Source organism: Pan troglodytes, chromosome Y (assembly GCF_028858775.2).
Source record: "Pan troglodytes isolate AG18354 chromosome Y, NHGRI_mPanTro3-v2.0_pri, whole genome shotgun sequence".
Classification (NCBI taxonomy): Eukaryota; Metazoa; Chordata; class Mammalia; order Primates; family Hominidae; genus Pan; species Pan troglodytes.
In genome coordinates, this window is record NC_072422.2 from 21,829,567 (window position 1) to 21,841,780 (window position 12,214).

At 48.2% G+C, this 12,214-nt stretch overlaps 1 pseudogene; it reads right to left on the reverse strand.

The window, feature by feature from the left end:
* Positions 1-316: 316 nt before the first annotated feature.
* On the reverse strand, positions 317-6,821 carry LOC740000 (cell division cycle protein 27 homolog; annotated as a pseudogene).
* Between the last annotated feature and the right edge of the window lie 5,393 nt (positions 6,822-12,214).

A 12,214-nucleotide genomic window follows, 5' to 3' on the forward strand; every position in this document is an offset into this window, starting at 1 on the left:
CACAATGGGAATGGTGTCACAGCTCTAGTCTGGACCTTCTTAGTATTTGCCCAGAATTGAAACGCTTTCTGAAAACTAATACTTTGCTCACTTAAGATTTCCAGGGACGGTGCCTTGGTCCGTGTTTGTTGTTTTGTTTTGTTTGTGTTTTTCCTTTTTCGTATGTATTTCTTTTCAGATGAAGTAGAAATCCCCAATTTTCAGGAGGACATATATTTTCCCCAAGACATGTTAGCTGCTGTTTTCTCCTGTTGTTAACTAGCGCTTTTGTGAATCTCTCAACGTGTAGTGAGAGCCGGTTGATATTTACTATACTTCAGAGCATCTTATTTCTGGAAATCCGTAAGTGAATGCTGCGGCTGCTCTTGCTGCTGCTGCTGCTCTTGTTGCTGTTGTTGCTGTTGTTTTCAAAGACCACCCCAGCCACTGTTTACAGGATCAAAAGCATTATAAAATATGTGTAATTATTTCCTGAGCACGCCCTTCCTCCTCCTCTCTCTGTCTCTCTGTCTCTGTCTCTCTCTTTCTCTGTCTTCTCTCTCTGTCTCTCTCTCTCTGCCTATTTCTCTCTCTCTCTCTCTGCCTGTCTCTCTCACTGTGTCTGTCTTCTGTCTTACTCCCTTTCTCTGCCTGCCTGTCTGTCTCTCTCTCTCTGTCTGTCTGTCTTTCACTGTCTCTCTCTCTCCGTGTCTGTTTCTCTCCATCTCTGTCTCTGTCTCTCTTTCTGTCTGTTTCTCTCGGTCTCTCTCCCTCCATCTCTGTCTGTCTCTCTCTTTCTTTCTCTCTGTCTTTATCTGTCTCTCTCTGCCTGTTTCTCTCACTGTGTCTGTCTTCTATCTTACTCTCTTTCTCTGCCTGCCTGTCTCTCTCTCTCTCTTTGTTTCTCTCTGTCTCTCTCTGTCCATCTCTGTCTTTCTCTGTCTGTCTCTTTGTCTGTCTGTATCTCTCTTTCCTATCTCGCTGTCTCTGTCTCTCTCTCTCTGTCTCTCTCACTGTGTCTGTCTTCTGTCTTATTCTCTTTCTCTGCCTGTCTGTCTGTCTGTTGGTCTCTCTCTCTTGCTCTCTCTCCCTGTCTCTCTGTCTGTCTCTCTCTCTCCCTGTTTTTTTCTCTCTTGTTTTTTTTCTCTCTCTCTTTGCCTGTCTGTTTCTCTGTCTCTGTCTCTCTGTCTCTCTCTCTCTCCCTGTCTCTCTCTCTGTGTCTGTCTTCTGTCTTACTTTCTCTGCCTGTCTGTCTGTCTGTCTCTCTCTCTCCTTGTCTGTTTCTCTCTCTGTCTCTGTCTCTCTCTTTCTGTCTCTCTCTCTCCCTCTGTCTGTCTCTGTCTTTCTCTGTCTCTTTCTCTCTCTCTGTCTCTCTCTTTCTTTCTCTCTGTTTCTCCATCTGTCTCTGTCTCTCTCTCTTTGTGTGTGTGTGTCTGCCTTCTGTCTTACTCTCTTTCTCTGCCTGTCGGTCTTCCTGTCTGTCTGTCTGTCTCTGTCTCTGTCTGTCTCTCTCTCTTTCTGTCTCTATCTCTCTTTCTGTTTCTCTCTCTGTCCATCTCTGTCTTTCTCTGTGTCTTTATCTGTCTGTCTCTCTCTCTTTTTCTCTTTGTGTATCTTTGTATCTCTCTGTCTGTCTCTCTCTGTCTCTGTCTCTCTCTTTCTTGCTCACTCTCTGGCTCTTGCTATCTCCCACCCTCTCTTTCTTTGCAAAATAAGTTCAAGTACATCTAATCTAATCCATTACCATGGCCTGAATTCTTAACTTTAGGCATCCCGGATATGATCTCCCTACAGAATGCTGTACAGAACTGGCAAGTTGATTTCTTGACTTGGAAACCTCATAGATACTACATATTAATAAAGATCCAACCCTAAAATCTGGGGTTGCCTCTCCCTCGACTGTCTCAAAAAGGCATACCTCTGTTCACCTAGGATGCTGGGAGGGTTTTCTCAATGTGCATCTGCTCGTGTCCTACATGACCTGTGACCAAGCCCTGTCCGTTCTGTCTCAAATGTGTATCTGCAAACACTTCTCTCCATTTCCACAACTACCCACAGCCCATTGTGGAACCACTGGCCCTTTGAAAAAAATCCCAGAGGTAGCTTTGGCTTTTTGGCTAGGAGGCCTAAACGTGCTGAGAACTTTCTTGCCCAGGATCCTGTGTGAACAAAAGTGGCTGTGCTGGGAGCTGGGATCCTTGGGACCATGCTTGCTAGTGCTGGATGAGTCTCTGGAAGGAAGCACGGGACTCCGCAAAGCTGACTTCTCCCACTGAGGTCAAACGGATACCTCTGCATTGGCCCAAGGCCTCCAACTTACATCACCGTCATCATCACTGTCAGCATCCTTGTGAGCCTGCCCAAGGACCCGACTCCGGGGAGACTCTTGGGAGCCCGGCCATCCTCGGCTAAAGTCCAAAGGGATGGCGACTTCCACCCACAAGGTCCCCACTGAACTGCAAAGATGTGGAGCATAGGTCAGAGAGGGGACCAGGAGGGGAGGCGTCCTGACAGGCGATGAGTTCCCTAGGCTCTGGCCACCCCATTCACGTCCCACGTCCCGGGCACCCGTGGGACACTGCCGCTTTATCACCTCCTTTGTCCACAGCCGGCCTCACCCCATCCTGCAACCCAGGCACACACGCTGGAGGTTACAAAACCACTTGGCGCGAATAGAGCCTGACGGAGGGAGAGCTCATTTCACTAGGCAGAGGGGTGCGGTGGGGTGGGGTGGGGGGTGGGGGGTCTGTAGAAAGCCTGATTCTCCCTCGTGGGTGGCTACAGGATGCAAATGAATATCGCTTCTTGGACGGAGGGGCTTCCTTAGGCCATCACGTTTGCGGGGCTATCTCTCAAACCCTTCCTTGAGGCCACAGAATAGATTCCACCACACCCCTCGACGTTTCCCCAGGTGCTGGATGTATCCTGTCAAGAGACCTGAGCCTGACACATTGAGTTAAACACCTTTATTGTCTTTGTGTGTTTGTTTGTTTCTGAGATGGAGTCTTGTTCTGTCCCCCCCGGCTGGAGTGCAGTGGCGTGATCTCAGCTCACTGCAACCTCTGCCTCCTGGGTTCCAGCGATTCTTCTGCCTCAGCGCCACCATGCCCGACTCATTTTTTTATTTTTAGTAGACATGGGGTTTGACCCCGTTTCATCGGTTTTCACTGGAGATTATAGATTCGAGTCACACCTCATTGTGTGTCACATCATGACTTCTTTTTTTTTTTTAAGCAAAATATATCTGCTTTATTTGAGTGGCTTTGTGTATCATTATAATTGTGTTATAGATGGAGAAAAGGTATTAAACACGGTGATAATGACAGTGAAAGTGAAAACAAAAGAAAGTCTATCTATTTTGTAGTTAGAATAAAGTTGCTCAGTATTTAGAGTTACCTAAATAAGTCAGCATTTAAACTTCTCCTAGTAAAAGCTTGCCGATCTGAATAATCCTCCTTTAAACACAATTTTTGATATGGTTAAGTTTTTTAAGAATGTGGCTCTTGCAAAATAGCTGAACAGACAATACACATTTAAAAAAGAACAAGACAAGGATCAACCAGACTTGAGAAAAAATCAAAAACAACACAAGTCTTATGAAGAACTGAGTTCTTAAAATATTATGGAGAACATAGCTATTGGAAGAGAAGGCAGTATTGGCAAGTTGATTGTTACATTGGTCAGCAAAAGCTAGCACTTTTTTTTTGGCAACCTTTCAGGCACTGCAACTACTACTGTAAAATGAGATAGAATCCATTAAACAACATATTCACAAATCAAAAAATGTTTTAGTAATATAATGCTTCAGATTTAGAAGGAAATCAAGTGATAAACCACTGCTATAATAATTAACCCCAAAGATAACCCTATCTGACAAAAACTACCACAGAGTTATGACTTCAGAATTATACTTTCTCTTGATATTTATTTATTTATTTATTTTATTGTATTTTATTGTATTTTTTTTTTCTTGAGACAGCGTCTCACTCTGTGGCACAAGCTGGAGTGCAATGGCGTAATCTTGGCTCACTGCAACATCCACTTCCTGGGTTCAAGCGATTCTCCTGCCTCAGCCTCCCGAGTAGCTAAGACTACAGGCATCTGCCACCATGCCCAGCTAATTTTTATACTTTTAATAGAGACGGGGTTTCACCATGTTGGCCAGGATGGTCTCAATCTCTTGACCTTGTGAGCCACCTGCCTCGGCCTCCCAAAGTGCTGGGATGACAGGCATGAGCCACCGTGCCTGACATTCTCTTGATATTTAAACTTTTAAGTCAGTCCAGAAAAATACAATAAATGTCAACAGTAAGTATGGTGTTGAGGCAGAAGTAGGACCAAAATTTTTCATGTTATTCAGTTGATAACAATATGACCTGGTAGTAATTTCCGATGTGTCTACTTATACCCAAGTACAAAAAAGTAAAATAGAGATACTGCTAAATAAAAGGGTACACTAAGTTCTTAATAGTAACTCAATAAACTGGAACACTGTCAAAAAGCAGCAACTAGTGATTTTTTTCAGTGTTTTTTTCTATTACCCAGTAAGTGAATTATGCTATTCCTTTCCAATTTCCCAAGCACTTTTTGTCCCAATCACCATTTATGTGTTCGAAGAAAAAGTAGCAAATCAATTAACAAAACTAAACAAGCAAACAAACAAAACCCAACTATGGTATCTGCAAAAGTTTGGTAGAAGACTGAAACTGTTGAGTGTAAGGATCTGGTATTCTATTATCATTAGTTAAATTAAGAGTTTGTTAAAGACATTCATTTCATAAGAAAACATGTTAGTTTGAAGTTATTGAACAGTATGTATCACCCCTAAGTATTATTAACCAAATTCAGGAAAATAAAGAACTATCTAACAAGAAAAATTATTGACTACCAGCACCATCAACAAGACTTTGTCTTTACACTTCATTACCACTTACCATACATTATAATGTCTAGGATTGACTCTGATAGTATTTCAAAAACAAGCTAATGCTTTGTCCATTCTTCAGTTAAGACAAACTCATGCCCTAATAGAGTATAGGCATAAGCATAATTTGGATCCACTTGGATAGCTCTCTGGAGGAATTTAATTGCAATATCGTGTTCCTGTTGCAGACTAAAACAGTTCCCTGCAGCACACCAGGCCTCTGGTGAATTTTTATCCATGTCTGTTAAGTCTTTTGACAGAACTGAAAGAGCAACATGTTTTTGAAGATGCCAAAGTGTTGTAGAGTAGATTTCCATGGCTTTGACTCTATAATCCTCAATCCTTCTAACCTCTGAGAATATTCTTTCAGCTTGCATGTACTCTGAAAGTTCAAAATAGACCCTTCCAATTTGGCACACTACCCAACCAGAATTGTAGTGGTGAGAAGGTAGATGGCTCAAAATATTTATAGCTTCTTTGCAGTGGTATGAACACAAAGCTAAATAACCTTTCCCCTTTTCAGGAAGAAGCCTCATCAAGCCTTCTGCTGCTGCTTTTTGTAGATTAATACCTGAATCTCAGGTGTGATTGTGGATATTTTCCCTTCTGAATTGATGGAAGAGTCCAATTTTGTAATTTCCAGGCTGTCATTTATATGAGGCTGAGTTATTCCTCCTTTATTTGTTTTACTTTTTGTTTTTCTGTTTGGGATTTTAGGTGGAAACTTCATTTTTAATTTCTTCCTATTCTTCTTGGTTGTGGAACTGTCACTAGTAAAGACTTGTGAACTTTTTTGATGCAGTGCATTTGGGGGAGATGTCATAGTGGGGCTCAATACCTGAGGTGTTGTACTTGTTTATGGACCAGGACTTCCCGTTTGTGAAAGAATTGGAGTTACCTCTCGGCTATTTCCACTCCATGAGAAGACAGATTTTGCTCCAGTTTGGCCAATTCTGGCAACAGACTTTTTTGAAGGGGCTCCGGTGGATGGCACATCAATTACAAAAGGTGTATCAGTGTAGTTTTGGAAATAGGATCCATCTCAAGGACTTGGGGTTTCTAATGGCAAAATCCCAAAACTTGGGGTTAATGGACGAAGAGCTGCTGGTCCTCTTAATAAACTTCGACCAGTTTTGGGTTATTTTGAACCTGTTTGATAATATGGAAGTTCCTGTTCCCAGTTGGACAGTATCACGTGAAATTACAGCTGAATCAATAGAAGACACTGGGGAATCTGTATTCAAGGAATACTTTGAATTGGGAGATTCTAAATTCAATCTGTTTAATTCAGTTGTGTCCTGGGGTGTTTCCGTAAGAAAGGTCTCAGACTGTTTGTGACATAAACTATGATTAGGTACTTGTGTTGTGCAAGAGTTGGGCAGACAGTTGCTAAAGTTCTGTAAAGATGTGAATTTAAATGTTTGGTCAGGATCTGGCTTTTCATCTATTTCACATAATGATTCAAGGGATACCAGAGGAAAGGATTTAAACTAAGGCACTTTTGGTAGTATTCTGATCCTTTGACAAGCTGATCTGTCTTGCAATATACATGTCCCAACAATGGAAGGGGAAAGCAAGCTGAATCACCAAACTTGGTAACAATATCATCATGGCTTTTCTGCTTATGGAACACTCCACCAGATAAGATTTGTTCCCCTTCTGCAAGCTTGCTGAGATCAACACAACATTTTGCAAGCAGGTATTTGCATTGCAGTGTAGGAAAACTGTGTACTTTGAAGAGACTATATGTGTTATAGGCCTTTCCTGGGTAGTAAGAACAGGTAGCCAGTAAAAACAAGGCTTCTTCTGAGTGTACTTCTGCATAAAGGCAATCTGCGGGGAAAACCCCATCTCGGTAAGCATAGTGGTTTAGTGCTTGCCATGTAGCAGGCTGGAGGGGTTCCTGCAGCACCGTCATCCTCGAGGCTCAGACCCAATTTCTGCAGTGCCTCAGGTACCCCTTCCACCCCTCCCACCACCCTCCCCCCAATAGCGGCTCCGGCCCGGCCAGCCTGGGCTCATTTAAACTCACCAGTTTTGTGGGTTGCCTGTTCACTCTGATGGTAGTTTCTTTTGCTGTACAGAAGCTCTTTAGTTTAATTAGATCACATTTGTCAATTTTGGCTTTTGTTGCCATTGCTTTTGGTGTTTTAGACATGAAGTCCTTGCCCAGGCCTATGTCCTGAATGGTAATACCTAGGTTTTCTTCTAGGGTTTTTATGGTTTCAGGTCTAACATTTAAGTCTTTAATCCATCTTGCATTGATTTTTGTATAAGGTGTAAGGAAGGGATCCAGTTTCAGCTTTCTACATATGGCTAGCCAGTTTTCCCAGCACCATTTATTAAATAGGGAATCCTTTCCCCATTGCTTGTTTTTCTCAGGTTTGTCAAAGATCAGATAGTTGTAGATTGGTGGCATTATTTCTGGGGGCTCTGTTCTGTTCCATTGATCTATATCTCTGTTTTGGTACCAGTACCATGCTGTTTTGGTTACTGTAGCCTTGTAGTATAGTCTGAAGTCAGGTAGTGTGATGCCTCCAGCTTTGTTCTTTTGGCTTAGGATTGACTTGGAGATTCAGGCTCTTTTTTGGTCCCATATGAACTTTAAAGTAGCTTTTTCCAATTCTGTGAAGAAAGTCATTGGTAGCTTGATGGGGATGGAAAAGGGATCTAGAACTAGAAATACCATTTGACCCAGCGATCGTATTACTGGGTATATACCCAAAGGACTATAAATCATGCTGCTATAAAGACACATGCACATGTATATTTATTGTGGCACTATTCACAATAGCAAAGACTTGGAACCAATTCAAATGTCCAACAATGATAGACTGGATTAAGAAAATGTGACACGTATACACCATGGAATACTATGCAGCCATAAAAAATGATGAGTTCATGTCCTTTGTAGGGACATGGATGAAATTGGAAATCATCATTCTCAGTAAACTATCACAAGGACAAAAAACCAAACACCACATGTTCTCACTCATAGGTGGGTATTGAACAATGAGAACACATGGACACAGGAAGGGGAACATCACACTCTGGGAACTGTTGTGGGGTGGGGGAGGGGGCAGGGATAGCATTAGGAGATAATATGTAGTGCTAGATGACAAGTTAATGGGTGTAGCACACCAGCATGGCACATGTATACATATGTAACTAACCTGCACATTGTGCGCATGTCCCCTAAAATTTAAAGTATAATAATAATAATAATAATAATAATAATAATAATAAATAAACTCACCAGTTACCAGGGGATGGGGGAGGCCAAGCCAGAATGACTTCTTTACCCTGCCGACTCTGGGAAGCCCGGCCCCTTGTGATCCATTGCAAAGCGAGAGTCACCTCATATTTGGAAAATGGATGCACTCCCAAGTTCAGTGGAGGGATGTGGCATGTAGGATGAAGGACTCTCTTCCTTCTGATTCGGTCTGCATAGTGGGGCCTAGGGCTGGAGCTCTCTCTGTGCGGACTGCCGACTCCCTCTACCTTGGGTTCCATCGACCCCAGCCTGGGACATGGGCCTTGGCAGATTCTGGCCCTTCCTGGCCCTTACATCGCTGTCAGAAACCCCATCTCGTGCTTGGATGCCCCAGTGACTGTGGCTCGTGCCTTTCTGGAAACACTGGAAATCTCTCCTCTATGCATGGTCACCTAAAACCCCAGGAGCTCAGGACAAGGGCCGCCATCCACCTCACTGCTTTCAGAAGAGAATGCTGAGAGTCTCTTACAGACTGTCTCTTGACTTGAGTTCTTCATGAGTGTGTGGTTAAGATGTAATGAGACCAGATGTATTAACTCAGGCAGGGTGCTGGTGGCTCACGTCTGTACTCCCAACATTTTGGGAGGCTGAGGCTGTAGGATCCCTTGAGGAATTGCCTAACCCTGAGGACGTTGAGGCTGCAGTGAGTGAGCCATAATGGTGTCACTGCACTCCAGTCTCGGCAAAAGACAGAGTGAGGCCCTGTCACAGGCCGGCCGGCAGGCAGGCGGAAAGACAACAGCTGTATTATGTTCTTCTCAGGGTAGGAAGTAAAAATTACAGAATACAGCACTTATTTTATTTTATTTTTGGACAGAGTTTCACTCTTGTTGCCCACGCTGGGGTGTAACAGCACCGTCATGGCTCACCGCAACCTCCTCCTGCCGTGTTCAACCAATTCTCCTGCTTCAGCCTCCTGAGTAGCTGGGATTACAGGCATGTGCTACCACACCCGGCTGATTTTGTATTGTTAGTAGAGACGGCATTTCTCTATGTGGGTCATGCGGGTCTCAAACTGGCAACCTCAGGTGATCTGCCCACCTTGGCCTCCCAAAGGGCTGGGATGACAGGAGTGAACAATTGCACCCGCCCGGCTACGTTTTTTTTTTTTTTAATTTTCAATTTTAATCTATTCATTTTTCTTATTATTTTTTGAGATGGAGTCTCGCTCTCTTGCCCAGACTGGAGTGCAGTGGCGTGATGTCGGCTCACTGCAAGCTCTGCCTCCTGGGTTCATGCCATTCTCCTGTCTCAGCCTCCCAAGTAGCTGGGACTACAGGCGCCCGCCACCACACCTGGCTAATTTTTTGTATTTTGAGTAGAGACGGGGTTCTTGTGGTAGCCAGGATGGTCTCTATCTCTTGACCTCCGTGATCCACCTGCCTCGGCCTCCCAAAGTGCTGGCATTACAGGCGTGAGCCACCGCGACCGGCCTATTTATCTATTTATTAACTTGTGTCCAGGTTAGGAAACCAGGTAGTTTTTGTATTTTTTTAGAGACAAAATACAAGGTTTCACCATGTTGCCAGGGCTCCGGATCGAGGGATCCGCCTTCCCTTGCTCCCAAAGGGCGGGGATGACAGGCGTGAGCCTACCGCGCCCGGCTCCCCCTTCCCCCCTCCAGCTTATCCCTCAGGTGCCTGAGGCCCAGCGGTGGTGTGTGGTTCCCACCCCCAGCGCCCCGTCCTCCAGTCACCGCCGCGGTGTCTGCAAGTGGGTCCTAAGGGAGCTCGTTGGTGTGGGGGTTGAGGCGGTAGAGGGAGACGTGCCCCCTCCCATGCAGGGAAGGGCTCCGCCTGGTCTGGCGAACTCAGGTCCAGTGCTCCCCTCTGGTGGGTGCGCGCCGGCTGTGTGAGCGATCGCGGTGGGCTTGGGCAGGCGACGCGTGCGCCGGCCGGCCGCCGAGGGGCCACCGTTCTGCCTCCGACAGGTTGTGTGTGGGTTTACTTGGAGGTGCTTTGCCTGGGAGAAAGGAGGCGGGTGGACGGGGGGCTGGGGGGGCCCTTGCGGGATTGCGCGCACGCGCAGTGGCCAGGACCCCCGCCCAGACCGCGAAGGCTGAAGGTTCCCACACGCAGAATTTTCCTGGTATGCAGGCCCCCTCCCTTCCCCAGGCGTCCCTGAGCACCTCTGCGGGCCTGACGAGGGGCGACTAGGGGTAGGGAGTGTGACCCACCCTAAGTGAGAAAGCCTTCTGTAGCGATCCGAGAGGTGTGCATTTGGGGTACGGGATCCCCCGGCCTGCCGCCTCTCTCTGCGTTATGGTAGCGCTGCCATAGCGACTCGCTTGCAGAGAACCCTCCTTGGCTTCCCCCTCGACGGGGTGAGGGGGGGAGATGGAGGGTTCCACCGGCCTCCGCGGTGTGGACCGAGGGCGGCTCGTCGCCTACTGTGTAGCCCCCACCTCCCCCTTTCCAGACGGGGGAGGATCCCGCCGGTCGGTGCCGGCGTCCTAGCGGTTGGGAGGCTGCGCAAGCGGTGGCTGTGCCTGGCATTCCGTCCGGCGCATGACCCGCTCCACTGTGAGCCGGCTCTCCGCCCGCTCCCCTGGGGAGCAGCGACCAGTGCCGCTGACCGTGTTTGCGTGGCACGGGGTTGGGCCACCTGGCCCTAGGAAGCATCCCAAGTGGGGGCCACGCCGGTCTCCCGGAACTTGACTGGGTCGGAGGATGGACGAGAAATGAGCAACGTGGCCCTGGCGTTGGGTTTGTGGCTGAGGTCGCTTTGGGGTCCCGATGGCGGGAACCAGGGCTCGTGAGGCGGGTCTCGGTGGGTGCCGAGGGCCATCTGGCGTCCTAGGCGGAGTGCCGAGGGACCTCCCTCGTGTCTGTGGCGGTGGGATCCCATGGCCGCGTTTTCCTGGTGGCCCGGCCATGCCTGAGGTTTCTCCCCGAGCCGCCCCTCTGTGGGCTCCCGGGTGACCTTGCCCTCGAGGTCCCTGGTCTTTCCTGTCTGTGCCCCCCACCCCACCTGCGGATCCTCTCTCCCTGAGCGGCTCACCCGCTTAGGCTGTGGTTGCCCCGTCTGGGACCAAACCCGGCTCCGCCTTGTGGGGCGCTGCCGGGGGCCACTGGTTGGCCCTTTGTTCGTGTCCCCGGGTGCGCGCCTTCGGGACCAGGTCGGCGGCTCCCCGCGTGGGTCTGGTGGGCGCCCGGAGGGTTTGGAGTCGGCCTGCGGCGCGTGCAGGAAAGAGGGTTCCGGGGGCTGGCCGTGACGGCAGCGGCGATGGGGGAGCCGCGGGCCCGCCGAAGGCCAGTCGACCGCTCCTGGTACCGCGCAGGGTCGCCTTCGTGCTCGGAGGCCGCTGGTGGTGAGACCCTGGGCACTACAGTCCGCCTCTGGTTCGCTGCCCAAACATCGGGGCCGCCCCGTGCCCGCCGTGCACGAGCGGCTGCTGGTCCCTCACAGCTGCCACGCACGGGTTGGGCGGTCTGCCTCCTCGCACGTTGGTGCGAAGGGTTGGGAGTGGTGAGCAGGTCGGGGATGTGTCAAGCGGGTGTATGGGATGTCCGGTTCGCCGCGCCACCGCCCCCCTCCCACCGCCCCGCCTTGCTTCCCTCCCTCCCACATACCCCGTTGACTGCCCTGCCATGCCCATCCTCATGACCTGGACTCCGGGCTCATCCTCGTGAGGCCCGGAGGCCGCTTTCTACCTACATGGTTGATCCTACCAGCACCATATGCTTGTCTCAAAGATTAAGCCATACATGTCTAAGTAGGCAGGGCCGGTCCGTGAAACTGTGAATGGCTCATTAAATCAGTTATGGTTCTTTTGGTCACTCGCTCCTCTCCTAATTGGAAAACTGTGGTAATTCTAAAGCTAATACATGCCAAAGGGCGCTGACCTCCTTCACGGGGAAGATGCGTGTATTTATCAGATCAAAACCAACCCAGTCAGCCCCTCTCCAGCCCGGGCCGGAGGGTCAGGTGCCACCAACTTTTGTGACTCTAGATAACCTCAGGCCAATGGCATGCCCCCAGTGGCAGCGACGACCCATTCGAAAATCTGCCTTATCAACTTTCGATGGTAGTTGCTG